Raw genomic sequence first — 27,131 nt, 5'->3', positions numbered from 1 at the left:
AGCATGGGGAAGGCAAACAGTCCTGCAGTCGAAATGCACAGCAAATGGCAGGCACTCACCACTAACTCACTTTGTAACCATGTCAGAAATGCTTCTAATTATCAGAGGTAAAAGAGGGATGGCATTTCTGCTGGAAGCAAGTTTTACACTTTAGTCTTTCCTCTCCCTTCTTTTTCAGCCTATAAATATTAGTCTTACACATTTTTCTCCCACACAGCTCTTGAGAAGGTTGAGTTTTTCAAGGCTGAGAGCAGATAGAAATGTTCATCAAGAAATGCCTTGAGGTCAACTGTCTGAAACTCATCCAAGTGCAGCACTGAAAATATGGATGGTGGATTATATGAGCATGGTAAAGCAGATTAAAAAAAAAAACAACAAAACTATGTTCTGATGATCAGTAACATTTTTTCTGTTTGGAAATGGGTTCAGTTATGTACCCCCAGTGGTGATGGTCACAGGGCACTGACTTCCCCCCTAATTTCAGGTGCATTCAAAACAACTACAGATGCACGGAAGTGACTTTAGTGCTATTTCCCAACATATGGAAATCCCACTGGGATATGACAAGGATCAAAAATGGAGAAGACTCACACAGCAGTGTAAGGAGAGGCAGCTGGTCCACAAGAAAATGATGATGCAGGCCAAATTCTAGAGAAGCACTGAACTACACTGAAAATAATGCAGAGATGAGCTTACCTATGGCTTTATAAACTATTTAAAAATATCTTTAAAAAACCCCCACAAGCAAAGGAAAAGCAGCAACAGAATAAGTCTGCAAAGATTATTTTTCTTAAGTGAAGAAGGAAACAGATACCCTGAAGTGCCCACTCTGTACTTTTTAAAAAATTCTGTACACCAGCTAGACATAAGATATTGAACATATTATTGAAACTACTGCTCACTTCTACTCAGGGATTTCTGCTTAGTTTATTATAAATGCACATTTATTGGCAGCAAGTAGAACATATTATTGCTCTGTTTTATAGCTGGAATGGTGCACACACAGAGTAATTTGTTTGTATTCCGTATCAGGATCAATACTGTACCACGGATAGCCTGCGGAATGTTTATGCTGAGGGCTTTGCTTGCAGTGTTTTGTTGTTGCAATCAATTGACCAAACAGGGCTGCTTCTTAAAACAACAAATAAACTATGATAGTGACCAGATCAGCCATTCAAGCATCAAACACGACACAGTGTCTGGAAAAGGAATGAAGGCCCACAAGTGTTTTTACTGCTGGATGACATACACAGCTTTCCTACCTGAGTATTTCCCACCGGCCTTTCTTCCTCTCAGTAGCTGGGGACTGTTTCCTCAATGCCCTCACATAACAAGATCCATTTTCCTGCAATAAAAATACAGACACATCATGCTTCCATTCTCCTGCAGAACACAGCAGCATTTGAATCAGCTCAGTGAAAAGACCTGAAATGAATTAAGAGCATTTAGGAGTCCAACAACCAAGCCAGGAGGACCAGACCTGAGGCTGGGTTGGGGTCCTTGCCACCCCCAAGCTTCTGAGACTCACTCAGTAGTTTAAGTATTACAGCTTTTCATGCCTGTAACAATGAAATAAGGAAAAGATAATGAGAATTCTGTTGAGGTTTATATCAAAATTTCCAGAGCCAAATGGTAATTTTTTTTCAGTTAAAGGTCATGCTGAAGTCTCTTTTATTCTCTTTATAAAGGGTACTCACTGACTACTGTGAGCTAAGTGCCATTAAAAAAGATAAACCAACCCCCAAACACTACTTAAAAAAATACACCAAAATACCTCAGAACCACCATCCTCTCTGCAGCAAAACAAAACAAGTTTATGGATTACACTGGCACAGCACTGCAACTTCTAGGAAATGTTTTTTTTAATTATAAAGAAAGATTGCAAAGGGAGACGGGGGAATGTTTACGGGTAGTCTGTATTTTGTTACATGCTGTTTCAGCAGGCAGACAAGGTGTCCTTACAGCATTATACTACCAAGCTCCAAAACTCAGCAAATATTGAGAAAAGGAACACAGTGACTACATTTTGCCTCTCTTTTGACTGACTTCCAAATAACTTCTGTGCAAAAAAAAAAAAATCCCATTAAACATGAAAAAGCACATACTATTGGAAAATAACAACAAAAAAACCAAGCAAAAAACAACACAGCAAACCCCACACAATTTGCAACCACTCCAGGTTCCTCCCCAACTACCAGCTGTGAGAGCAGACACTTTCATAAAAACTCAAATTATGTAAAAGTCACAGGTGACTTTAAGAAAAGTTTCAAGTTATTACAAATAACTTGTTAGTTGCATTCAGTATTTGTTCTGCAGTCATATTTATCCCTTTCACTAGTAATTCACCAAGAATAAAAACATGACTGAAAACCTTCTTAGAAACAGTCATCCCACCCCAACACACCCAGTGCCACCAAGGGACTGTCTGCTTCCTACAGGGACACTGCTGGTTTTCTTGTCTCACAAAGGGCAGTTTTAGAGAAATTACATATTGACAAGCACCATGGGTGTACGTTTGGCTTTAAGGCCTCACTGAACTGTGAATGTTTTCGCCCAGAATACGTTTATGCTCTTCCAGAAGTTTTCTCCAGTGCTTTTCTTCTGCTGATGCAAGGTAGGAACAACACTTTAATTGATTCAAATTTAGTATTTGTTAACGTGACTTTCTCAGCCAATGCAGACCCGGCCTTTAATGAAGTTGCAATTAGTTATTTTAGTTTATTTCTCCAAAGGAAAAGCTTTTTTTTCTGCCTCCCCTAAGATCTGGGTACCATTCCAGGTGTAACTGGATTGGACTTTTGTCAGATCAGGCTACAGCATTTACCTGGACACTTGAATTTTGCCTCTCACTCCTCTCTCCTGGACTCTTACTTTCAACACTGCATTTGTGCAGCTGCATGGTTAGCTGGAATGGAGTAACTAATTTCCTTCAGCATGTTGTCTCAAACAGCTCTGCCAACACAACACAGGGAGCAGGGCCAAGACAGGAGTGATCAGCCATCATGGCAGAGGGTAGAAACAGAGGCTGTTTAAGGCAGCTTGAGCTGCCCTGCTGCACAACACAAACCCAAAGCTTTGCTCCCCTCCTTTCTGCTTTATTCTGCCCATCTGTAAAACCAGCACCACAATTCCTACTTTGTTTTATAAAGCACCTCTTAAAATGAAAGGGCTAGCCATTAACATTTCTGTGAATTCACAGTACTGACCACCCACCCCTTTCATAAACCAGGTCCAAGCTGGTTCTAAGGACACTGGCACTGTCCCCACCAGCATCTGCTCCCTGGCTTCCCCGCACAGCCTGCTCAGGGGTTGTACAATGTCCCCCCCTCCACTCCTGTGGAGCCTGTTCTGTGCCCCCACGCCAGCCCCAGCTCTGCCAACACACTTCACAGGGTCCTGCTGGGAACAGCAATCAGCTTCTAAAAATAAAATTAGCTTCTTAAAGCCTGGCCCCTTCTCTCATCCTGTTTCTAGAAAGATCCCAAAACAGTCTAACTGGCAAGGTCCAGGGTTTAGCGGGCTACACCTGAGAATGAGACTAGATGGTAGAGAAGAAGTGCCAGCTGGAAAGCCCTTACACCTGGCTTGCCTCGGCCACCCTGTCCAGGTGTGTGCTAAGCCCTACTGTGGCACAATAACTCGGTGCTGCACAATTCCAGCCTTTCCCACATCCACAGCTGGGGCACGGCCGGTTCCGCCGCTGCAGGAGCGGACTCGGGAAGCACCGAGCCCCCCCGCAAGCAGCCGCCCGTGCCCGGCCAGGCAGCCGCGCCACGAGGGGAACCAGCAGCGCTCCAGCCGGGAGCGCTTCCTGCTCCTCCACATCCAGCAGGGGGAGCACAAAAACGCACGGCTTTTTTGGCCATAAAAGATTTTTTGGCTACGAACGGCTGTATCGCAAAGCTGGACACTCTGCGTTAGGCTACTCCTACAGTAATGTGTATGTGGTGCATGACAAGTGCACCACGGGCAGAACTCCTGCTCCGGGCAGATCACACCGCAAAAATCAACTCTGAAGGAGCCACAGACAGGCCGGGAAAGCTGCAGGAGCCGGAGGCAGGAAGGAGAGACTGCACAGCAGGGCTGCCAACGCCAGCAATTTTATCCTGTCCCCTGCAGCACTAGGAATTTTTCCTAAAGCCAGCTCTCCAAAGTCTCATCACCACATAAAAATTTCAGCTTTCAGCTCTTTGTTTTTTTTAAGGGATATATTTATCTCTAGGCTTCCAAAGTTCAAAACCAAAGCTGTAAAAACAAACCCCAAAGATTTAAACAACAGCAAAAGCGATAAAAGAATCCCTCAAATCTGTTGTCTGTACGTCATGGACAAAAGAATCTCAACTATGGGAATTCCACATAATTTTCCTTAATTTACAGTTAACAACAAACTGTTAGTTACTGTTTCAGAAACTGAGGAGGAAAAAAAGGAGACTATGTTCAGCAACCACTGAGGGGAACTCTGTTCCTGCTTCCCAAGGGTGAGCATCACCCGAAGACCTTTCCTCGCCCAAATCCCCTGGTCTGTGCCATGCCTGACCCTCAGCCCTGCGCCTGGCTCCAGCACGGACAGCCGTGGAGTGTGTCTGCAGCACCTTCTCTGCCTGCTCCTCCTCCTTCTCACTTCTCCTTGGGCTACTCCTTGCCTCTTCGTTCCATCTCCCCTGTCCCAGTCTTCTCCAGGGATGCCCTTGCTTTGGGTGACCCTCACTGCACTCTGGGGCAGGCATGATCCCTCAGGGACCCTCCTGAAGGGCAGCCCAGACAATGTCCCCATCCCTGCAGCCCCAGCTACTAAATCCATCAATTTAGGCCCAATATACTACATAGTTTCAACATCTTTTCTTATAAGATGGTGCTCTGTTTCCCAGCAATTTTGTTAAAATTAATGGAAGTGGTCTATACATATTGAAGGGAAACACCCAGAGCAACATGTGCATTACAAGTCTTAAAATTAAAGCATATAAAAATACTGTAAGAGTGAACTGGAGGAAGTCCAATAGGGAAGTATCAAGGAATTCATCTTTATGTCTCCTAATCTCAGCTGTATCACTGCAATGGACTTTCCCTGCTTTCTCATCATATCCTGGTCCCAGCTGGTGGCCACCAGATCCTGCAGAAAGCAAGAGCGAGCCCAGGGTATCTCACTGTCTATACCTCAGCACTTACCTTTGCTGGACTTAAATAACTGTAAATAAATCAATCTCTACAAGTAGCCAAGAGTAAACCCTTCAGTTTCCATACACAAAATATCATATGGACTCTACATACCCAGACAAAAATGAAGAGATAGCAAATAGAAAACACCCAAACAAAAAATATTGAAAAACAAAAATACTACTAGGATGGACAGTTAAAGAATGTTGTACAACCTTCCTATAGAAATGCATAAGGCAGGTGCATTTTAGAGTATTTTCCTACTTTCACAAATTATTTTGAAGTTCCAGCATTATTCACCTTGAACTGTAGAACATGTTCAAACTCAAAATTCCTATAAAACCACAGCATGTCAGCAGTCCCAACTTCTCATTTATCCACAGCTGTAACTGGGTCATAAGTGAAGAACACGAAGTGCTACTCTTCCAAAATAAGCTTACTGGTCAGCAAGAGTACTTCTACTATGTGAAAACATTAACAAACTTTACAGAGAGTTTAACCATTATATGCAGTCCTTATTAGGTATCATAGCTCTGTATCAGGACATTTTAGAAACTTGGGCTTTCTTGAAATTCTAAAGTAACTCAAAATCAACAGTGAGTGTATGTCTGAGAAGCATCAGATGCCATCCACACTGACCAAGAAACAGTCTGCTAGTTCAATAAGAGAAAAGCAAAAACTGTTGCTAAACTAAGTAACGCAAAATAGGTAAAGGTTATGAAGAGGAAAGATGAGAGACAGACTAACATCCGTGCAGGCTGGCGTGTTCCTTCCTCGGCAGAGACAGAACAAGGGAGGAAGGGAAAGCTGGAAGATCAGTGTGGAGGGAAGCAGGACTGCAGCTTCAGACAACTTTCAACTTTGCCTACACTTACACTTGGTCCTCAGTAATCCTTATTAAAACAAGAACCAAAAACCACTCAAATACATCACACCAAAATGCAGCAGCCACATGGCTGTAAAATACAGCCATTTATCTGATGAACAGACAGGATGCACACTCCTTCCAAACACAAGTAGCAGAAAGTCACAGAAGAGGCCAGGCTGCACTGGAACCTGCCGTGTGCCTCACCTGGCCCCACCCAACGCATCCCCTCCCTGCCTGGGGAGCCCTGGAGCCAGCCTCCTGCCTTCACCCCAGCAGGGCTCCTCATGCCCTGCAGAGCCCCAGGAGAAGCCTGGGCCAGCACTCCTGTGCTACCCCATTTCCTCCTGACACCTTTTGTTCCCAAAATAGAAGAAGCAGGTTCTCACAGGGGGCTGCTGCATTGAGCAGTGCAGCCACTCAGACACTCAGTCAAACCGGTGGCTCCTGTATCACATCATTACTGCAACCAGTCCTCCTGGGAGATTTCTCAAGCTCACCCTGTTAGGCAGAATGGTACAAGGGCACAGCAAAGCAAAGTATGAAAGAATTAGAGGAATAAGTATGTAAATTTTGCTTGTATTTTTTCTCATCTTCTTTCTCACCAGTGTATAGAAGCAAAAGTTTTGTTTATTTAGTCATAATTTCCTCAATTAGTTTGCCCAGTTTAAAAAAACCAAACAACTACCTTTAGCATAAAGAAAGCCTTCTCAAAATTGTATTTCACATTATTTCAAAAAAATAAAACATAACTGAAATATACATTTTCTCAGTTGCAGAGAGCCAAGAATTTGCAATTTCCTTATTTTGAGACGGAAACGAAAGGTCCAGGTTGTTGTCATAAACTATGCATTTAAGGCTTAACAGCAGCTGTTTGCACTATCACGATCTCCAGTTTAGAACACCAATAACAACAAAATCCTTTTCTTCCCCCAAGTTGTTCTCCAAAAATCTAATTACTGAAAGAACCACTTTTCCAATCCTGCTCTGTTCTTAAGGCTGCATCTAATATGGGTCCAGTGCACCTATAAACAGGGCCTGAGTAGACCAAGATTGCTGTAAATCTGTCTCTGCTCTCTAGTCACAGCCCTGGTACCCTGAAGTCCCTTGAGCTGTGCTGCACCCTACCTCCCCTCCCAGCCTCATACCCCAGATTTAAGGGGCTGCACATGAGTCAGTAGACTAGATCAGGGGTTTAAGCAGGAACAAGGAAATAGGACTAGCAGGACAGGCATTTCAGCACATCTTTGTGAAGTCATAATCTGATGGAGGTGGCTTTGGCCCAAGCTGAAATAAGAAAATTTGGTGTGGCTGCCCTCTGCAAGGCAGTCCAGGCAGCTCCTTCTCCAGTGCCTGCTCCAGGTCAACAGCACCCAGCCAGCTACAGTCAGTCAGCCTGGGGCTGGAGGGCCCAAACCAACCAAAGTTTGCAATTCACTGTCATTTCACAAGTGGCCGGGGCAGTCACAGCTCCTCCCTGGCCACAGCGGGCAGCAGCACATTAGACTGCATCTGTTTGTGGCAGAGCACTGAGCTGCCAACTCACAGGCACAGGATAACAAGCACTATTAATCTTGGCTTAAACGGAACCATTGTTCTGGAGATTGGACATCTCTTGTAAAATCCCATTATTAGAGACCATTTGCCATCTATTTCCGTAGAAACTTTTTTAGTGTGCTTTGTTCTGTTTTAGAAAAAAATTCCCCCTTCCCTTTTCCTTAAGTCCTATTGTACTTACGGAGCCTTAAACAATAATCCACTCAAGCACAACCATGGAAGTGGCTTGAAGGAACAAAAGCTGCTTCTGGCATAGCCAGTGCATCTGACTCTCCCTGCATACAGCTGCCTGTACAGCCTCCGCAGATTTGCAGGGCACCAGCAGCTACCGATTTCCCTCTGCTCCTCCTGTGTGTTGGATACAAAACAAACAGTAAACATGAGAAGTCTGCTCAAATTATACTTGCAGCATCAGCTAAGGCTGCAGGTGAGTCACAAGCAAGTTCTGCAGCCTATCTTGCTAAAGGAATAGGGAGAAGACTGACCTTAAAAGAAAGCAGTAGGCATGAGTAAGACAAATTAAAAAAAAAAAAAAATCTAACTCCAGGGAGACAAGGCAGTGGAAGCAAAGTGTCTCAGGCTCTGTTAAAGAAGATTATTGCCACATCTAGCAGTTAGTACCCACCCAAGTAGAGTGCCATCAACCTAATTCTCAAACGAGACTAGCAGAGCAGTGAGACAGGATTAGACATGCTTGTTTTTAACCATTCTTTGCTCTCTCTGGTGTATTACTATCAGCACAGCATTGGCATCAAAATTACTACCCTTCAAAATGTGCAGAGCACATTTTTTAATTTTACATGTAGCAGTTATGTCATCTGGGGTTATTTATTTTTTAATATAAAGTGGTATAACATACTTAATCTGTTTTGAGAAAAGAACAAATTGATTTAGTGAGCAGTTCAAGGCTCTCCCTGGAGACACTCAGCCACACTTAGAAATCTGGATATAAGTTGAGACTTCGCTAAAGTCATTTTAACTGTAGGTCATAAGAAATGTCAAGATATAAACCACCAAGGAATACTAAAAATTAAGCCATCATCTCTGAGAGTAACAAATGTCTTATATTTGGCAGTAGAATAATTTCTAAATCTTTACAGCATTACTACTTAAGGACAGTAGCAGAGCAAAGGGCTTAGAATTACACACAACATGTGTGCATTCTTTTTGCTGGGGAGGGGCGGAACCCAAAAGCTGCAGGAAGCAAAAAAATACTGGAGTGAAGGAAACTTACACCACCAATAAAAGTATAATGGTTTATTTTTTTCACTTTGTTTCACTACATCATCTTTTACTAATCTTCTGTTAATAAACAAGTTTTGGTCTGTTTTGGTCTCAAAATGTTCTTCCCTATGCAGTATGGAAGAGAGTTGTGTACACAGCAACACATATGTGCAAAAACGGAGACCAAATTGAGGAAAGCTGGTTTTTAGAAAACTTTAAAAACTAACAAACAGAAACCTCTTTGTAGCCTTAGATCACTTCTAGAGCTTTGTGCCTAGGTTTTACAAGCAAAAAATCTTCATTTTTTTCTTAGCTAAAAATTACTTCTTAAACAGGTGTTTTCCTGTAGAAGTTACACCCCAACTTCTGCATTTTTGAGATGGATCCCCCATTTACGGAAATCCTTTTATAGAACTCAGCTGAAATCCCCCAAATTTTCCTTTGCCCACTTACCTCAAACAACAGTGATAAGACAGCTCTGACCTTAACAGATCAAAGTGAAAACCCCTCCAGTTTAACCTTCTTAAAACAGAGGAGGTTAAAAATTAAGTGCATTTTTAACCAAAGAACACTATCTGAGACCTCTTACTAAAAATATCTAAAGAAAGCATATATAAACCATTTCATTCTCCCACGTTCTCCAATGTGAAAGTTAAAAGATCAGCAAGGTAAAATCAGGAGCAGGTTTTTTTACCATCTCTGCCTAATAACCTCTTAAAATTGATCAACATACACATTTCCTTTCCTGCCCTTACCTTCCACTCATGGGAGTGGAGATGAGAAGGCTATTTCCCTGATTTTAGTTAAATCATAAAGGAACTCACCAGTGAACAGCAATTTGAACAGAAAGCAGTTCAAGCAATGTGAAGACCCATATTAAGGGAAAAAAGCTCATGTATGTGGAAGGAGAAAAAAAGTTATTTAACATCCTATATTGCTGCCAGGCAACTCATTTATGAACATCTGTTTTGTTTGGTTTAGCCACTGCCCCTAGCAGGTTCTGCCAAGACTTATGGGTGAAATTCCATTTCTCTAAATGCAAAGGTAGGCATTTCACAGAAGTTTAAATCTATCCTCTGCCAAGTCGATTTTCTTGAGTGCCTTCACATCAGCTCACTGAATACCCTAACCACCTTCTTCTGTAACACTGAACACAGTGTATATCCAACCCCATGTCTGCACAGGATGCCATTGCCTGCTTGAGTGGTGCTGTCATGGCAGGGAAGTGAAGGGCAGGAAAGCTGCAGCACTATGACCCAAATAAGATGCAGGCAAACACAATTTTAGACATCCAAGCCTTTAATGCAAATTAATGTCATAGCAATAAAAGCTCCAAAAGGAATAATTGCACAGATGTCTCAGAGGAAGAGTTGTATCTTGGGATTTCATAGCTAGAAGCAGTTTCCCCCCATCTTCTCTTCAGGTCATTTGGTTTCAACTGATAGTGCTCCTTGCTGTCTATCACACAAGCTATTACACAAGTACTCCCAAACTGGTAGCCCTGGATCCTGGTTTTCTGGTCCCCTGGAGGGCTGCAGGAGCCTTCCCTGATGCCAAGCCCTGCCAGGCTGCCCATGTTAAAACTCGAGGTCATCCGCAACATCAGAGAGGCAGCATTACACAACTCATGCTCTGCATGGACATCTGAGCTGGAAAGACAGTAATTTCAAAGCAAGATGCAGTTTGCCTCAAGATCTCCCAAGTTTTACTGCAGGCTGTTCTTAAAATCTTCCACTGATAGCATTTGTAAAACTAGAATTAATTTTCTGTGACATTGAAAGAGGGAGGGAGAGACCCCAAACAAAACCCCAGTCCTGCCTCACTGACTTCACTCCTTTTATCTGCACAAATATCCACTCATTCCCGTGCTGTCCTTGAAAGCCCTTTCTCTGCAACACACCAAAAGCTTTTAACCCGTACTGAAGCCACTGTCATCCAGCCCAGTCCAAACAGGCTCTGCTGTGCCAAAGCCACTACTCTGTAAGAGGGGAGCCCTGGGAAATCCTGCCCAGCCAGCGGGGCCATGCTGTGTGTCCCTGCAGCACAGAGGGGGTGGCTGCAGCCCGCGGGCCAGGGGCTCACTCTGCACCTCTGCTTCGCACTGGCACAGGGTGCGGCCAAGGAAAAGCATTTTGTACAAGAAAGGGGACTGAGCTTCAACAACTGAGGCAAACAGGGCCTTCTGGCAGCTCCTCTCCGGGGGTGGGATGGACATCCGAGCAAGGGTGAATTAGAGGGAGAACAGCTGTTTGTTCAGTGAATGAGTCACAGGACCCAGCTATTAATTCTTCCTCTCAAGAGAATATGCCCCCATACCAGCCCACCCACCATCCTATAAAACAAACAAATACATAATGGAGGTCAGGGACGGGGAGCTCAGTAAGAGGAAAGGGAAAAATAAGAGGAAAAAATAGCCAAGCATTTAATATTTACATAAGAATGAAATGTTTCATTAATTACATATAGAATCAATTTGCAGCTATTTTCCTTAAATTTCTCAGTCAAACCCACAGATTTGAAGCACTTTGAACTGTGCTGCACCAGTAATTGTGGATGAATATTTTAGATCAGTCTTGAATCACTGTAGAGCACACAGCAAATGAACTAATAAGCCATTCATGTGTAGACTGCTAATGTATTTTCTTTCTTTGCTAGACAGATGGAATACAGTCTAGAATCAGTTGAATTGGCTACTGGTAATCTTCAGAAAGTCTTATAAAAAATCTTTAGTTCTACTGTTTTATTAAAAATATCACTCAATAGCCTGCATGCATTAGAAAGGAGCTGGCAATATGCAGAAAATCCCAAACAAGTTTTAAAGATAGGAAGGGTCAGGCATTTCATGTGACTGTAGCTAGCTTCAGAGAGTGACAATGAACAGTGCATTGTCAAATGTTTTTTAAAGGACTACTGCAAAGCTGGACACCCCTGCCATCTATTTGATATTTATCCCAATACAACCATTTATGGGCAGTCATTTTAAATCACATATAGCAATCTATCAGTTCTATAATCTGACAGATGTGTTCTAGTTTTCAGAAGCATCTGTTGAGTCATCAGGACATCAGAATAGTTAATTGCACTTTGGGGATGCTTTCAGAGATTAAAAGTTGCCTTACTTCAAGCAAATTTTAAGTGTCCTTATAGATTAAACTCCTTTTTCATGTACAAAATTAACATATGTACCCACACTCCAGAGAAACTAATGCATGAAATGTAAAGAATAACTTCCCTCAGGGATCATCTGTTTTCTTCCGCCTCCTGTGCATTGCCTCACACTGTGCTCAGCAATATGGAACAGAAAACAAAAATACAACTTGAATCATGCATGATTCTGAAATATAAACTAAGACATGGCCTACACTGTCTGGGCAAAGACTACAGAAGAAGCTGCTTTGGGTCAAGAACTTTTACAAATTTTCTAACAGATAAAAACTGGGAGATGATGCCTGTTTCTTTTTTTGGCAAAATGCATATAATTATATTTCAGAAGGTTTTATTACTGTTTATGCTAAAAGGAACGCTGTACAGGCTGTACCTTTCACCACTACAAGAGTATGTGACAAGCCAGGAGAACCACCCACAAAATTAAACATGGGCAGATAGACACTGAGCCATCCTCCAGCTGAAGTTATACCAATTGCTGCCTATACACAGCTAAGGAATGGAAGCAAGCAAACTCCATCCATACACATAATTGAATACTTGAATTAAAAAGAGTAATACTTGTGGAAGATTACTATGCATTTTCAGCATGTGTGAGCAGATGAGATCTTACCCATGCTTCCAATCTGAGTTTCCTTGCAACTTCCTGGCCCCCACAGCAGTAAGAGGATTAAGGAAACTTATTTCTTAGAAGAAAGATCCATCTTACAAACTGATTTAAAACAATTTAGCAGTGCATTTTTCATTTGGTTGATGTTTCACCAAAAAACCCCAACAAACCAAATGAGTCAATCAAAAAAGGTATATTTGGCTGTTTCTCAGAGGTGACTGAATCCATCTGGTCTGCAGTTCCCAAACCACAGGGATCCCATGATTAATTCAATGAACTATTTAGTTTCACTCAAGAAGTGATCATAAAGCTGAAGTGCAAGTGCATAACCAAGAGCACCATACAAGAACACAGACACCAACACTGCATCTGGGCTTTGCTTCCTATAAATCCTGAAGTGACAGCACACTTCAACCTAAGTGGACTGTTATTCTTTAGTGTGGAACAAATCAAACTTGAAGTGAGAGTGTAAAAGTTGAGACAAGCACTGCAGTCATGACCATGCTTTAAAAAGGTGCCATACTGGTGAAGTTACAGCATATTCCCTTGCTACTAAACCAAACTGAGATTGCTGTCTCAGTTGCATTAAATTATTAGCTAATTAGCCCTGACTAAGGACAACAGTATGTTGATGCTGGCAAGCTGTGAAAAGAACACTTCAGCAAAGAAGATCAATAGTATTTTTTGTCTGGCTTACAATAAGAAAACTGCTGGCCTAGGTTATGAGTTTAAGCCATTTTTCATTTGGCAGACAAGACAGTACTAGTGACAGATCAATACAGTAACTTTATGATAGGCTGCTGCTCCTGCAGATGGCAGGACCATAAACAGGCATCATTTTTAAAGCCTGAAGCAATCCATTACTTGGACAGAAACCACCTGACCTTTTATAATATTTACAGTTTTCTACTTGAAAAGGAAAATCAGAGAACAAAACAAGGGGAAATCAGCACAATTAGCTGTGCTGCAAGACAGAAGAGAATATTGCTTGTTTGAAAGTCAGTATTTAAATTAACAAGCTTTATGCTATTCGGGAGATCACATTAAAGCCACAAGGTTGGCACCAAGGAACTACTCATTCCTTCAAAGAGAAAATTGTATTGGGGATCATATCTTATACGATGCAATTTCCTTATCTCCTGGTAACGTGGGCCAACAAAATAAGTTATTTATTAATTTTTAAGGAAAAAAAACCCAAACCAATCAACCACTTTAATATGTCCTTAAAACATTAAACTAGTTCCTTTTAACACCTACAATTACTAGGCATTGAGAGAATTCAGTTACAAATGGGCAGTTAATTTTCCCATATTGCAGTACACACACAGTAGCATTTGCACATACAGCTTCTTATTCTGCACCAGTATTGGGATTGCTGGGATTGACTATAGTGTCCCACTGTTTTAACAAAGGCAAAGCAAAACAAGAGAATGGTTTTAAAATTCTGGAGTTTTTTACGGCAAGATTTCTAGCTGAAGAGAATGTAAAGGAAAGCACCTTAATAAATTATTCAGGCCACATCTTCAGATAAGGACCCAGGTGGAGCATCTGGCCATATACTTATAGTCTTCTCTTTACAATAAACATGAAATAACCACAGAATATGGTGAATCAATCATACACCAGCTTGCCTTTGCCTCTCTGTCTGAGGCTGGTTTGTGTCAATTACTACAGAAATATCTGCTTAAGCAGGAAACTAATTTTACAAAAGCACATTGGGTTCATGGGCTTTCATCAATACTTTTTGGTTGCTGCAAATAAGTAATTAACATTAATGTCAACATAAAGGATAGAAGGAGGAGGAAAGTATTAACAAGCACAATATAAAAACTGAGCTGGCTGATTCTTCCCCATACAGTACTGCCATGCAACCGGCTCCTAGTCCATGCCTGAAAAATGAGTTCTTATTAATTTGGTCGCTAATTTTACTTTGCATGATGTAAGCAAACAGCACTACATTTTCCCCTTAATGAATGCCAATTATACACAACATCAGTTTAAAATACAACAGAATAGCACACAAACCAGAAGTCTTTTGACTGGGCTCCACTCATGCTAAGAATAACTTGGCAAACACGTACATGATGCTAAATCTGCCAGTGATTTGCTTCGCTCCAAAACTCCCCCCTCCGCATCTTCTACAAGATCCTAAATACATGAAGCTGCATTAAAGCAGGAAACCTACGTATTGAACCTATTTTTAAAACAAATTGAATTTCTTTGAACTCAAATGCAAGGGACAGTCTCAGCAGTTTCGCGTTTATAATCCCCTGCATTTTCAGCAGGCACAAGGGCTCTTTATTCCCAACCGCGCAGACGCTGCCCGCCGCATCTGCCAGCCCACAGCACTTGGGCTCAGCCCAGAGACTCTGTCAGCCTTCTGCAAAATCACTGCTGCAAACACACAAAGCAGCAGCCTACGGTTCTGATTTGCAGAACACAAAATATCCTTAGAGATAACGTCCCCAGGACCATGCTAAAAAGGCCCTAAATAAATTCAATGGCTTGGGTTTTGTAATTTTGTTTTGTGATTCTGTTTATGGGGGGAGGGGGTTTAATTTTTTTTTAAAGGGTACCAGGCTTTGTTTGCAAACCCCTCCACTCCCCAACATTCATAAGTAAAACAAAACCTGCAACACTCAGAAATAGTTACCGATGCCTCTTTTACAGTGCCTCAGTGATGCTGTGTCAATTTTAGGATAATCCAAAGCATTTCCTTCATGCCATAGTATGTGGATGCAGGTAGTGACCTCACACTGGCTGTTCCAGAACTCTGCTTCAGCCTCAGCACACCTGGGATGCACATCCCATTTCAGCTGACTGCCACCTCTGGGAAGGAGGGAGGGCAATGGGGCTTGGCAGAGCTGAGCTGCATGGCCACAAGCTAAAAGCAGTGTTAGGGGGGATTATATAACCTGGCATGGGGCTGCTCACAGACAGAGTTCAAGGGAGGCAAGGGCTGAGTCTGAAGTGAAGGGGAAGAGGACCCTCACCAGCAAGTGGGGACAAGGCCATGCTTCTCCTGCACCCTTGATTGGTAGTTGCTTTCTTTTTGGTCCACTGACTCCTCTGAGAATATGCCCGTATTTCCACTAATGCTTTCTTTCTTTTTTCCCTACATCCTATTGCATCTGTAGTATTACTCTAATTCCTTTTCAGTAAGGTCCTCACAACAATGAGGACTTTATTTCTCTTATTTTTCCTCTGTCACTGTTAAGATGGAAACTAAACCCTTACATCCAGACTACTCCTGCAGATTCCTGTTCTCTCTCTTCTTCCATCAAATCCTCTGGACTTTTCGTACTGAGTTTTAGTCAATAATGACATTAACTCCCCTTATTTCTATTTTACTATTAAAATGACATGGTTCTTGTCTGAAGATAAGACCATATAAACAACTTTATAGACTTTAACATTAGCATCAATGAAATGTCATTGAGGACCTCAGCAATTTCTTGTAGAAGAAAGACTATATATAGTCACAAATCCACAAATACAAATGACATGCAGCAACTCTGGAACTGTTCACGAGGTTAATTAAGTTGTAGAGAAAGAAAACCAGGCTTCCAACATCATACCGAACTTCCTTGTCATTATAGTTTCAGACTTCATATTAGCTACAAAAACCACAAACAACACCTCATTATCTCTTTTTCTTTCCTAGAAAAACCTTCCTTGAAAAGTTGTGCCTTAACACTTGCTTTACATCCATTCAAAAAAACCTCAAAAACCCAAAAGCACCCCACGAAAACCTCTTTCTGTTTTGAAGACTGCATTGATGCGAGAGATATTCAATATTTGCTACCGTAATAAAAGCATAAACTATTAGTTGGATAGTAGAGCACTTATGAAAGACATCACCTCTTTGTTATGTATAGTCCCACAATCATATTTACCTCCATGATGGCAACCACAAGGCAAGCTCACAATGCATACAACAACCCAAATCAGGAAACTCCAACTAGTGCATTCACGTTGCACATTGTCTGCACCACCATCCACCAGAGCCAATCCTTTCGAGCGTAATAAAGTGAAGGTATTATAATTAGAGAGTTCATAATGCCATTTAATCAAGTGTGGAGCTGGAGCACAGTGGGTTGTAATACCAAAGACAAAACCACATGAAGCAGTACAATGCTGAGTGCAAGAAAGGGCACACATATTCTTCAGGGAAAATAACAAGTTACTACAAAGCCCTGTTTGTTTTCAAGTACTCAGTCTAGAGTTTGCATACTAGGTAATTTTGCACCATGAAAATAAGTTATTTCATAAACTGAAAATGAACTGAGACCACAAAAATGTCTTTTGATTCTTAGAGACAGAAAACCCCAGTTTCAAGTTCTTAATTTGTGAATTAATTCTTTGTAGTTTTACTGGAATAATTAATTGTACTTCAACAATATTATAATTATTTTTTTACTACAGGTTATTATTTACAAAGTGCTTTATAATAACTAACCAGTTTCTGTGACACCTGTAGCAGTCTCCATGAAGTGAGGCTGAGACAGCTGTATCCTGAGCTATCAATAGAAGAACAGCAAGGGCCAAATGAAATCAGGAACAAACAGAAGACTTTTCCATAATCAGCCCATTTTTCCAGGGGTCACATGCTTAGCACAATCAAGATAAAGACGCAAATGCTCTTTCCTGTGTCTCAAAACTGGACTGGGAACTACCCTGATTCTCTCCTACGAAACAAAGTACATTTAAATTAAAAAAAAAAAAGTCAGAACTCAGGAACACCCCTTTGCAAATGGGAAGGATCAGACACCGACTTACATGTTTTAGATTAGGTTCCTGAGAGATCTGAAAGATCTTGCAGATCTGCCAGCCCAGAACTCGTGTTGCCAGAAGGCAGCAGTGAAGCCAGCACACAAGGAAGGACCCTAATGAAAATGGCTGCAGCTACTGCTCGCTCCTTCTCTGATACACCAGAGACGTCTGGCACTATTCTTTACAGAAACAAAGACTAGTCCTGTCCTAAGCAACCCATATTTTAATCATACCATAATGTTTTTAGGAAAACATCAAAAATAGTTTCCATTTTATGTACAGAGAAACTTGCTTGACAAACTCAGGAGCACCATCACTGCATGTTCCAAGAAATCCTCATGAGAATCAGAGCACAAAATGTTATAGACTGTATCTTGATCATGATTTGGGATTGTCAGAGTTCAAATATAATTTTTCCTTTCAACATATAAAGAACAATAAATATCCCTAATCTGTGTATCCAAATAATCAGGTAAATCTAAAACCACACAAGCAACAGTTGGAAAAAATCTAGCAGAGAAATGATGTGGCAGCACAGATCTTCCAAAACTACTCGTGGGCAAGTGAGAGTCTTCAGACTGAAGCATTATTTAAAGATTACACATATAACAGCACATTCTCAAATGGCTGCAGATCAAGGAATGAAAAAGTCTGAGCTAAAACAGAGTCTGATTTAACAGCCATTAAGGTTGCAGAAAAGACTCCCATTGGCTTTAGCCAGCAATGGTTGTACTCTGGTCACACCACACAATTCCCCTGTGCCTTTCAGCTTATTTGTGTGTCAGCTCTGCCTCTGCCGATCCCAAAATAGCGAGGTGCGACCTTTCATCTGCCCGGCTGCTCTGCACAGACACCAGCACAACGCTCCTGATGGCTCAGAAAGGACTCTGCAAAATGAGAGACAATCCCACCACACACTGTAGAGTCCCACACAACCTGTGCCTCCTCTAGAGAAGCACTGGATCGTGAACCATTTACCTTACCATATTTTCAAAGTTTTACAGACTAGTTTCTTCCTCCTGTGTCCATCATGCTCAAGTCCTTTTTCATAATTGTATACTTAAAGTAAGAAAGCCACAGAGATCACATGCTTCTATCACTAATTCCCAAGTAGTTCATTAATTTAAGAACTTGCATTGATTTTATTGGGTCAGTTACACATTTAAAATACTTAGGTGTTTAAGTTCTGTAGGAATGAGTATTCCAAAACATCTCCTATTGTTCTGAAAGGGAAATGATATGTTTGCACATCTGCACTCTAAAAAGTACTCCTTGAAACATGGGAGATTGCTTAAAACAAAGAAAAAGACAATTTAAAGTACACACACACACACACAAAAAGCAGGACAAATAGTTTAACCCTCCCTTAACAGACATACATCATAATTCACAGATTTGAAATGGATGAAATAAAAGTCTACTCTTTATTAGTGGAAATAAATATCTGTCACCCTAATTTCCAATATGCCATTTTTCCATAACTATGGGGTATATTCCCAGTTCAGTCTGAGGAATATTTAGGCACCTGATGCTAAGCACAAAACTTGAGGAACATGAATCAAGTCAAAATGTTGCAGAATACTTTAGCCACAGACTGTAGCTCCCATCAAACAGGACACAGCTGAGATAAAAAGCATGTTGTTCTAATAGCCTTAGGGGTTTATCCTGCCAGCACTAACTGATAGCTTTGCTTATGAGAGACACTGGCAAAACAGAGCAACAATAAGGACAAAACATACCCGAGATCCTTTATTGAAGCAGGTTATTTTAATGAATGCTTCATTCCACTGCTTTTGACTGTGCCATGATACGAACCTGTTTAGATTCCCATTCATTTCACTCTGCTTGCATGTGCAGGGTGGATTCCACAAACATCCCACGAGGCCATTTACACCAAAGAGTATGCTGGCTGTACTGATTATATACCTCAAATGCCATCCATGTCTGTCTTTCAGAAAGTCTGCAGCACCTTGTTTGAAAGTCAAGCTTTTTAAGAGCTACAAACTGGCAAACTCAAAAATCAGCACCCAAATCCAAAACTGAAGGTTCCTAATTTTTTGTATGTTCAATAGAAAATGTTATTATTTTTTATTATTTTCTCTTGCTCTGATAAATGCTATCTAAAATATTAGCCCTTTACTTGCACCATAGTTTCTTGTCAATGCATCAAAGTGAAAACCAAATGCAGCTGTTTGATGTGGATTAAAACTATTTGGCATCCAGTTCAAATAAGTGAGTGTTCCACACCTAAATGCATTTCATCACACCTCCTGTTTTTTTATTTCAGTCACTTTAATTTTCCCTTAGGCAAGACACTAGAATAATCACTTAATTGTTACAATTACTGACAATGACCCTCAGAAGGTGACAGCATTTTCATCCCATTTGATTACATTAGTCTTAACAGATCCTAATGAAAATACAAGTAAATCCTTTTTCTTATCACTCATTCTCATTACTTTCAGCAGTCACTATAACTTAACCGCTCAAAGGGTTTTAAAGCACACAGACCTCAAATGAAAGAACTTGCCTTTCAGATACACCTTTTATTTAATTCACTGAATGAGCTTAGGGAAACTCAAAAAATGAATTCCCAAGTGTCCCAAGACAGAGCTGTCACAGTACCAACAGGGGTTAACCCTGTACAACACTGACAACACAGCAGCAGCCCACATGAGAAAATTCCCAGGAAGGTGTCTACCCAAGAGCTCACATTCTAGGCAAAACCAGATAAACAGGGTGTACCTAAAAGGACATAAAGAAAATAAATATTATTATTGACCAAATTCTTGCTGACACTGCAGAAGTATTGAGGAGTTAGGTGGAATTTGAGCCAAGCAAGCAGGGAAAGGAAAATCCTGTAAGGAAGCATGTCCCATGTGCAGAAGGTGATGCCAGCAAAGCAGTGAAGACTGGCATGGGAGAAGCAGGTTGCCAGAGCATCAAGACTCACATTACTGAAAGAACAGCCTTCTGTCAAAGATGGTCACCTACAGGTGCTCACATCCACAGCCTGGAATTGCTCTGGCAAGCCAAACACAAATGCACAGCTCCAGTGGGTAGCTGTCATCTGTATTTCCCTGTCTGATGGTACCTTTAGAAAACAGAGGTCCTGAAGTGAGGAATCAGAGTAGCCCACAAATGAGCCAACTGTGCTGAAATCTGGTTTGACTGCGGAGGTCAGGGCAGCTCATCAACCAGCTGCTCTGCTGTGGAAGTGTAACGAGACACTCACAGCTTGCTGCCCCTCCAGTGTAATTGCACATCTTGTTCTTTGTAATCATCCTTACCACTTACACACTGCTGAAGAGACAGAACTAATCCTCCCAGATCCCACTGAGACACAGGCAGAAAGTATCACCATCTCCATTTTGCAAATGGATAAAAATACATATTACCTACAGGAGTCAGTTAATGTGTGGAATAACCTGATGCACTTCACAGGCCTGGGAGGATTCAGCCTCGTGCTCACCAGTGGCCAACTTGGCCAGCAGAGATCAAACCATTTGTCAAAAGCCACAGGGTGTTATTGGGAGATACAGGACAAAAACTTACAGTGCTGAATTGTGCTTTGTTCTCAGGCCACTGTAAAAACCAGACACAGTAAATACCTTTGGCAGGTAGATTTGTGATTTTTTTTTTTTTCCCTGGAGTTTGGGGGCTGAAAGATTATTTGTCATCCTTTTGGGGTTTGTTTGTTCGTAAACCAATCCATAAGGTATTCTAATTAAAAATAAACTAAAAACTTGGCTACAGTTTCTCAAGTAGAAGAGCAACTATCCATAGTTTTATCAACCCAAAATAAGTACAATTATAACTTAGTTTCTGCAGCATCCAGAAAATAAAATGGTAGCTACTGCCAGAAGAGACAAAGTGACTTATAAATGAAATGTGTAAAAAAAAGAGGGCAGCTATATACAAATGACATGATGTACATACAGGAAATAATAAAATGAGAAAGCAGCATGGTATCTTTTTTCTTGTTATGAGGCCACAAATGCCCTGGTAGATGGAGAAAGTTTCAATAGCCCTTTTTTATTATTTTTAAGGTATCAAAATTAAAACTGGACAAGTGTAAATGGCTATTTCTGTGTTTAAGGCCAATCATGATCAATAATAACCAACCAACCATCCAAACTTCCATGACAATCATGAAATAACATTAGTTGTTCCTTAAACTCTTTTGCAGCACTTGATTTACAGTTTCCATCTCTTATGGATTTAGCAGTGCTAGGAATTTTGGGACTGGAAAATGATCCTATCAGCTTGGTTTAAACAATCATCTGACTCCAAAAAGCAAGGTTTTAAATACAGTTACCAACACAAGGCCAAGAGCGAGGTTGGGGAATTGACACATTATTTTCAGATCCACTGCTATTGCTCAGTCCCTTTTCAATGTACATCACCCATCAAATTAGGAGGTATACAGCTTACAACCCTGCCCTGAAGTTGCTTCTCATTAGCAGGAAACATCCACAAAGCCATTTTAAGACACAGATTGATAGTTTTAGCCAGATGCACAGACAGAAACATCAACACAGTGGCTAACTAGAATAACGTTCCCCCCACTCTGTCTTTATGCTGCTGAGAATTTTTCCATCCTTTGCTAATGTTCTTTTTTAAAATTCTCTCCTTGAACAAAACCCAGAAAGGTGATTTTTCATCACCCTTAAAGGAATCCTCTCCAAACACCTTCGACTTGGGTAGGAGGTGAAAGGAGAGGATTTACCTCAAGAACTAAGCTGAGGAGGCAGCTGCTCCAACCAGGCTTTCCTCTGGTAAAGTACAAGCTAGAACAGCACATTTCCCTTTTCAGCACTGACCAAACAGTTCAATACCTGTTCATCTCAGGCACCAGTACAAAACACAAAACAAAACAAAAAAAGCATGATGCTTGCTTGTTGGTTGCTTATTTTCAGGACCTGTGCTGAAGGAAGCTTAGGTTTCATGGAAGGCACTGAGATTTATTTTCTGTTTGTGGATGCCAGCAGGATTCATTACTGTAAAGTAAGATTTCTTTGCTTATATTTAAAAACCAAATTATTTGGCTTTGGAAGTAGATACAGGATTGAATATATCTCACACAGCTGAACTCAGAAGACATGAAGGTGACACTATGTATCTGAAATCCAACATTAACATAAATATAAAGTAACTTTGAGATAATCAATCCAACTTGTTTACCAAACTACCTGGCTAACTGCCAAAAGACAGCGATTTCAAGGGGTTTTTATAGATTCATTCAGAAAATCAAAAATCCATTTCCTAGAATAGAACTCACAATTCACGAAGTCCTTAAAACAAAAGAAATGGATCAGAATTGTACCTTTTTTCAGTCTTCAGTTACACAGCTTTACAGTCGGAACACACATCTCGGGATAAAGCACCTCGCCTGTTTACATTACCTTTCATGTTTCCACATGCACAATTTGCCTACCAGTTTTTAGGGATTATGTAAATAGTTATTAACGTCATGTGGTTTTAACTACTAGGAGAAAATCCCAGATAAAATTGCTCACCAAATGACCTTTATAGCTTTCCTTTAGCATGCAAAATTAAGCAACAAAGTCGTGCAATAATCAAATGTGTTTTTTAAGTAACATTATTTCAGAGGGAATGTATTCTTTTTAAAGAAATAAAGCTGAGTTTGCACAAACCACTAAGACACTCAACAGACAGATCAGAAGACACACTCCAAAAAATCTAGAGTCAAAGTACATAAACATAAAATATTTCCACACATTTTAGGGCCCCCAGAAATTATAACAGCAATCTCCTAAACTGATCTATCCACTCCCACTAATAATTATTCAGTACTGCAGGGATCTCTGAGCCACAGTGCACTTGGATCATTCCTGGATTATACAGCACATAAAGACAATTGAAAAGTTTGTTACAGATTCAAATATACGTATACTACAGGCCGTTAGAAGTCTACTAAGATGAAGTCAGAAAATACAGTACTTTTGCTCTTTTTAACAACATAAAATTTTTTGCTTTTAATAGCAAAAAGAATTCTGACTTCTGATTGTAGGACTGTAAATGAAATTCATCAATCATTTGTTTGGTTTTCTTTGTTTGTTTTTTCAAGCAGAAAAGTGGAACTATTTTGGATGAGAAACTGAGAAGGGAAGAGGGGGAAAAGGAAGAACAGCTAAAAAGCCAAACCAACCACCCTTGTAACAACACTGAAAGTTTCATTCTACTAAGGTGCCAGACCTGGCAGCATGGCAGAAAAGGGCCAGAAAAGGGCCTTATTAGGCAAGGGCGTGGCTGTGATGTGAGCCCAAGCACAGCCTGCCAGTCAGCGCCCAACGCCAGCTGTTCAGAATGGCACACACAAGCCTCCTGCCTCAGTTTCTCCACCTGAAGCAACAACATTTACCCACCTCACACCAGAGCCCTGAAAAGGGTGAATCATGTGTGCAAAGAGCTTTTAGAACGAAAGCACACTTTATTTGTCTCCTTTCAGCAGTGGCAGTCAAGCTGGCAGAAATGTGAGTAGCCGGGAGCTTCCTATTCAGGCAGTTGTAAAAGTCACGGCTCTCCCGATAGCTCTGCGTGACCCACTTCTGCACCTCCAGCCTGCCACAGCACTACTTAAATGTCGAGGAGTTTATCAGTATAAAACTGAAATGTTAAGGGGGGAAACGTATTAGTGGGGACAGGAAAAGGCAAAATTTATGACACATAAAAGGCACTGCTTATTCAGATGAAATTTATTATATCCCATTTGAGTTAAAATATCACATATGTATGAGACCTTAATGAAACCATAATCCAGACGGGAGCGGGGAGAGGGCTGAGCGAGCTGCGCGCTTGTGCAGAAGGAATTGGCTCCCGAAGCCTGGCAGGCAGAGGCAGAACCAGCTGCCTGTGTGCTCATGGCCAGCATCAGCAACGCAAAAACAAAGATCCCTAAGGCCCTGGAAATTAATGTAAGTGAACTGTGGAAACAAACCAACAAAGGAAGATGTATCAAAGGTTTCAAATCTATTCAGTATTAGATGTTGCGGGGTAAAGGCACAATGAGTCACAGCTGATTAGTGCTAAGCCTGCTCTCACTGCCTGCGTGCACAGCAAGTACCAAGACAGAAACCCAAACCCTGTGGGATGCTTCAGCAGTTTCCAAGACAAAAATGTGAAAACAACCATTCCCAAAGAAAGGGCTCTTCCACAGATTATTTAAACCAAGAGGGTTTAGTCTATTCCATCCCTTACACAGGAGGCTTGGAGGAGGCTTTCCCTTACCCTTCCTGTGGATGAGGCATGGATACCGTTGCCAGTTATTTGCAGATGAAGGAGTAGGAGGACAGCAACTGGATTCCTGTTTAGTCCCATTAAACAAGTAGTGCAATAAGCAGAGCAATAGTCTGGCCACTGCCCTTTCTGCTGAAGCTGCCAGTGACTCACTAGCCAGGACACACGTACACTTACACAACCGTGTACAAGATGCACTACAACTGAACTCCTGTGCCTCCTTTTCAGAGGCTTCTTCCCACACTGCTGCTCCACGCCCTCTCATCCACCTCTGACCAGCACAGGACTGTTTGCATTTACAGCCTGATAGCTGTCTCCAGCACCAATTAACCAGGAAGCCTGAAAGCATGGCAGCACTTAGAGGAGCCACTCTTATGCCAACTGCTCACACACAAGTGTTACAGACAGCTGAAGCTCAGAGACCTGCAATAGCACATCAACTGCTGTCATGGGAAGGCTTCTCCTAGCACTCACTGGCATGCTCTATCTTGTCTCACTCAAAAAGTAAAAAAAAAAAACAAAAAAACAAAAAAAAAAAACCTAACTGTTTCTCATCCTTATTGCTAAAACAATGAAACCACAAAAAGCCCGGACATATGTCCCTGCAGAACACAAGACAGACAGTTAAAGACAGACAAACTTAACTCTAATTTCCCTCATTTTGAACATGGTGAAAGATTTTGAGAAAATCCATATGAGGAGAAGTATTAAATCAATATACTATGTTTGGCTTATGCCTGTTTATGAGCCTCATACTTTGTTAAACTTGCAGGTTGATATTAAGTGTTATTATTGAAGCAAGTAAATATGGACATATTCTTCAAACAGTAAACATGTTGCAAACTCATAAACTGAGACATATACTGCATTCGTGAATAGCAAAAAACCCCTGTTGATATATTTCTGAGCATCTAACATGAATTTTCACTTGAAAAAGACTAATTTCTCCATATGGACACACACACATGACTGCAGGTGCAGTTAGAGATCTAACACACAGGGTGGCCTCAGCAACAATGGTGAGAATTTAGGAATTCTTGAAATTAATGTGTCATACAAAGAACGCAACATTGACAGCTAAGAAGATTATAAGCCTTCTAAAAATGAGAGTTAACGACAGCTAAATTGTATTAATGCTTTTACATAATGATTGTCTGAAATACAACACACACCTACTGTACTGAAAACAGGAACTTTTCAGCAAACAATGAAAAATCCGATCTAGGTCAGTGAGAATAAAAAAAGTACAAGAAACAAGAGTCTTGGCATGGGCAAATATTACAAAAATACCACCAAAATGTAACAAAAAGAAATACCATATCAACCACCAGTAGTCCGTTTTTAACTTTTTTTAAATTCATACCTTAATTGATAATACTGGTTTATAGTTGCTTTGAGTTAGAATACCGAATATATGACTTCACCATAAGCTCCACTGTAAGCAATGCTTCCATCTGCAGGAGTTTGGTGCTTATCTGAGAAGACAGTATCTAGAATACGTAGCCACTGAAGCAGCAACAAGCAGCAGGCAGAGGATTTTCCTCTAGATACCTTCCTTGAATTAGCTTGACTTGCTCTGTTGTACAAGCACCTTAGCTGGTGATATTGTCTGGTAGGAAATGCTGTCTCTGAGTCTAGAGGAGCACTGGGGTACCATTCCCAAATGCCTACAGAGGGGCCAGGTGCCCAATTCCTGGCCAGACACAGGCCTGGTGGCACTGCCTCGTGCTCTGCAGGGAAATGAACAGCTTGTTACCAGACTGTGAGTTTTCATCATCCCTTTTAAACTCACTCACATTAGGAAGTGCCCCTAGATAAGCCAAGGTGCAAGAGGGACTGGCAGAAGTAGATGCTGTGATTTGTGCTAACGAGACAGAAATAGCAGCATGACTGGGACCCGAGTACATGAGGTGACACGTGCAGCTGTCTGAACAGCTCTGCTGCCACTGTCACTGCCTGCTAATGGCATTCCCTTCTGCTCGGCCTCCTCTCTCCACTTTACACAACAGCTTAAAAATTTAGGCCCTTCCAGCTCCACCAAGACTGAAACACTTCTTTCAGCAAATAGGAAAAATAGCCACACAACTGATTAAAATATCACTCCTTTGGAAAGGAGTGAAAAAAAAAAAGCTTGGGGCACATGGCAAAAACTTACATGAGTATCTCTTATTTAGGGTGCATTAAAGAAATGGTGGCAATTTTTTGGTTTTTATTCATCTTTATGGAGGTCCTTTTCAAAGGAAAAGTAGTAGGAAATAAAAGAATTCACATCTTCTATACATTAACAATCAATGAAATATTGTTAAAATATCAAAAGAGGACTTTTTGTTTACCTGTCATCTCCTTAGGAACATATTTTATTAGATAAACTACTTTGCAGTGAAGTACTGTGTGCATTCTGTGCACTTGTACATCTGAAATGTCTTAGAACAATTTCAAGCACAAGAACACGAGTTAGAAATATCCCAAGTAAATTATCAGTCCAACACATGTATGCCCATGGTGCTGTCAAGTCTCTTAATT

At 41.1% G+C, this 27,131-nt stretch overlaps 1 protein-coding gene across 7 annotated transcripts in view; it reads right to left on the bottom strand.

Moving 5' to 3' along the window:
• Positions 1–27,131, bottom strand: part of ZMIZ1 (zinc finger MIZ-type containing 1) — a 337,962-nt gene that overhangs the window by 218,916 nt on the left and 91,915 nt on the right. For all 7 annotated transcript variants that reach the window (XM_063163882.1, XM_063163881.1, XM_063163886.1 and 4 more), the window contains one exon: positions 1,263–1,345. The gene's annotated coding sequence lies outside the window, so the exon portion shown is untranslated. The remainder of the gene's footprint in view (positions 1–1,262; positions 1,346–27,131) is intronic.

This window comes from Melospiza melodia, chromosome 9, assembly GCF_035770615.1.
Source record: "Melospiza melodia melodia isolate bMelMel2 chromosome 9, bMelMel2.pri, whole genome shotgun sequence".
Taxonomy (NCBI): domain Eukaryota; kingdom Metazoa; phylum Chordata; class Aves; order Passeriformes; family Passerellidae; genus Melospiza; species Melospiza melodia.
This window is presented reverse-complemented; position numbering and strand designations above follow the sequence as displayed.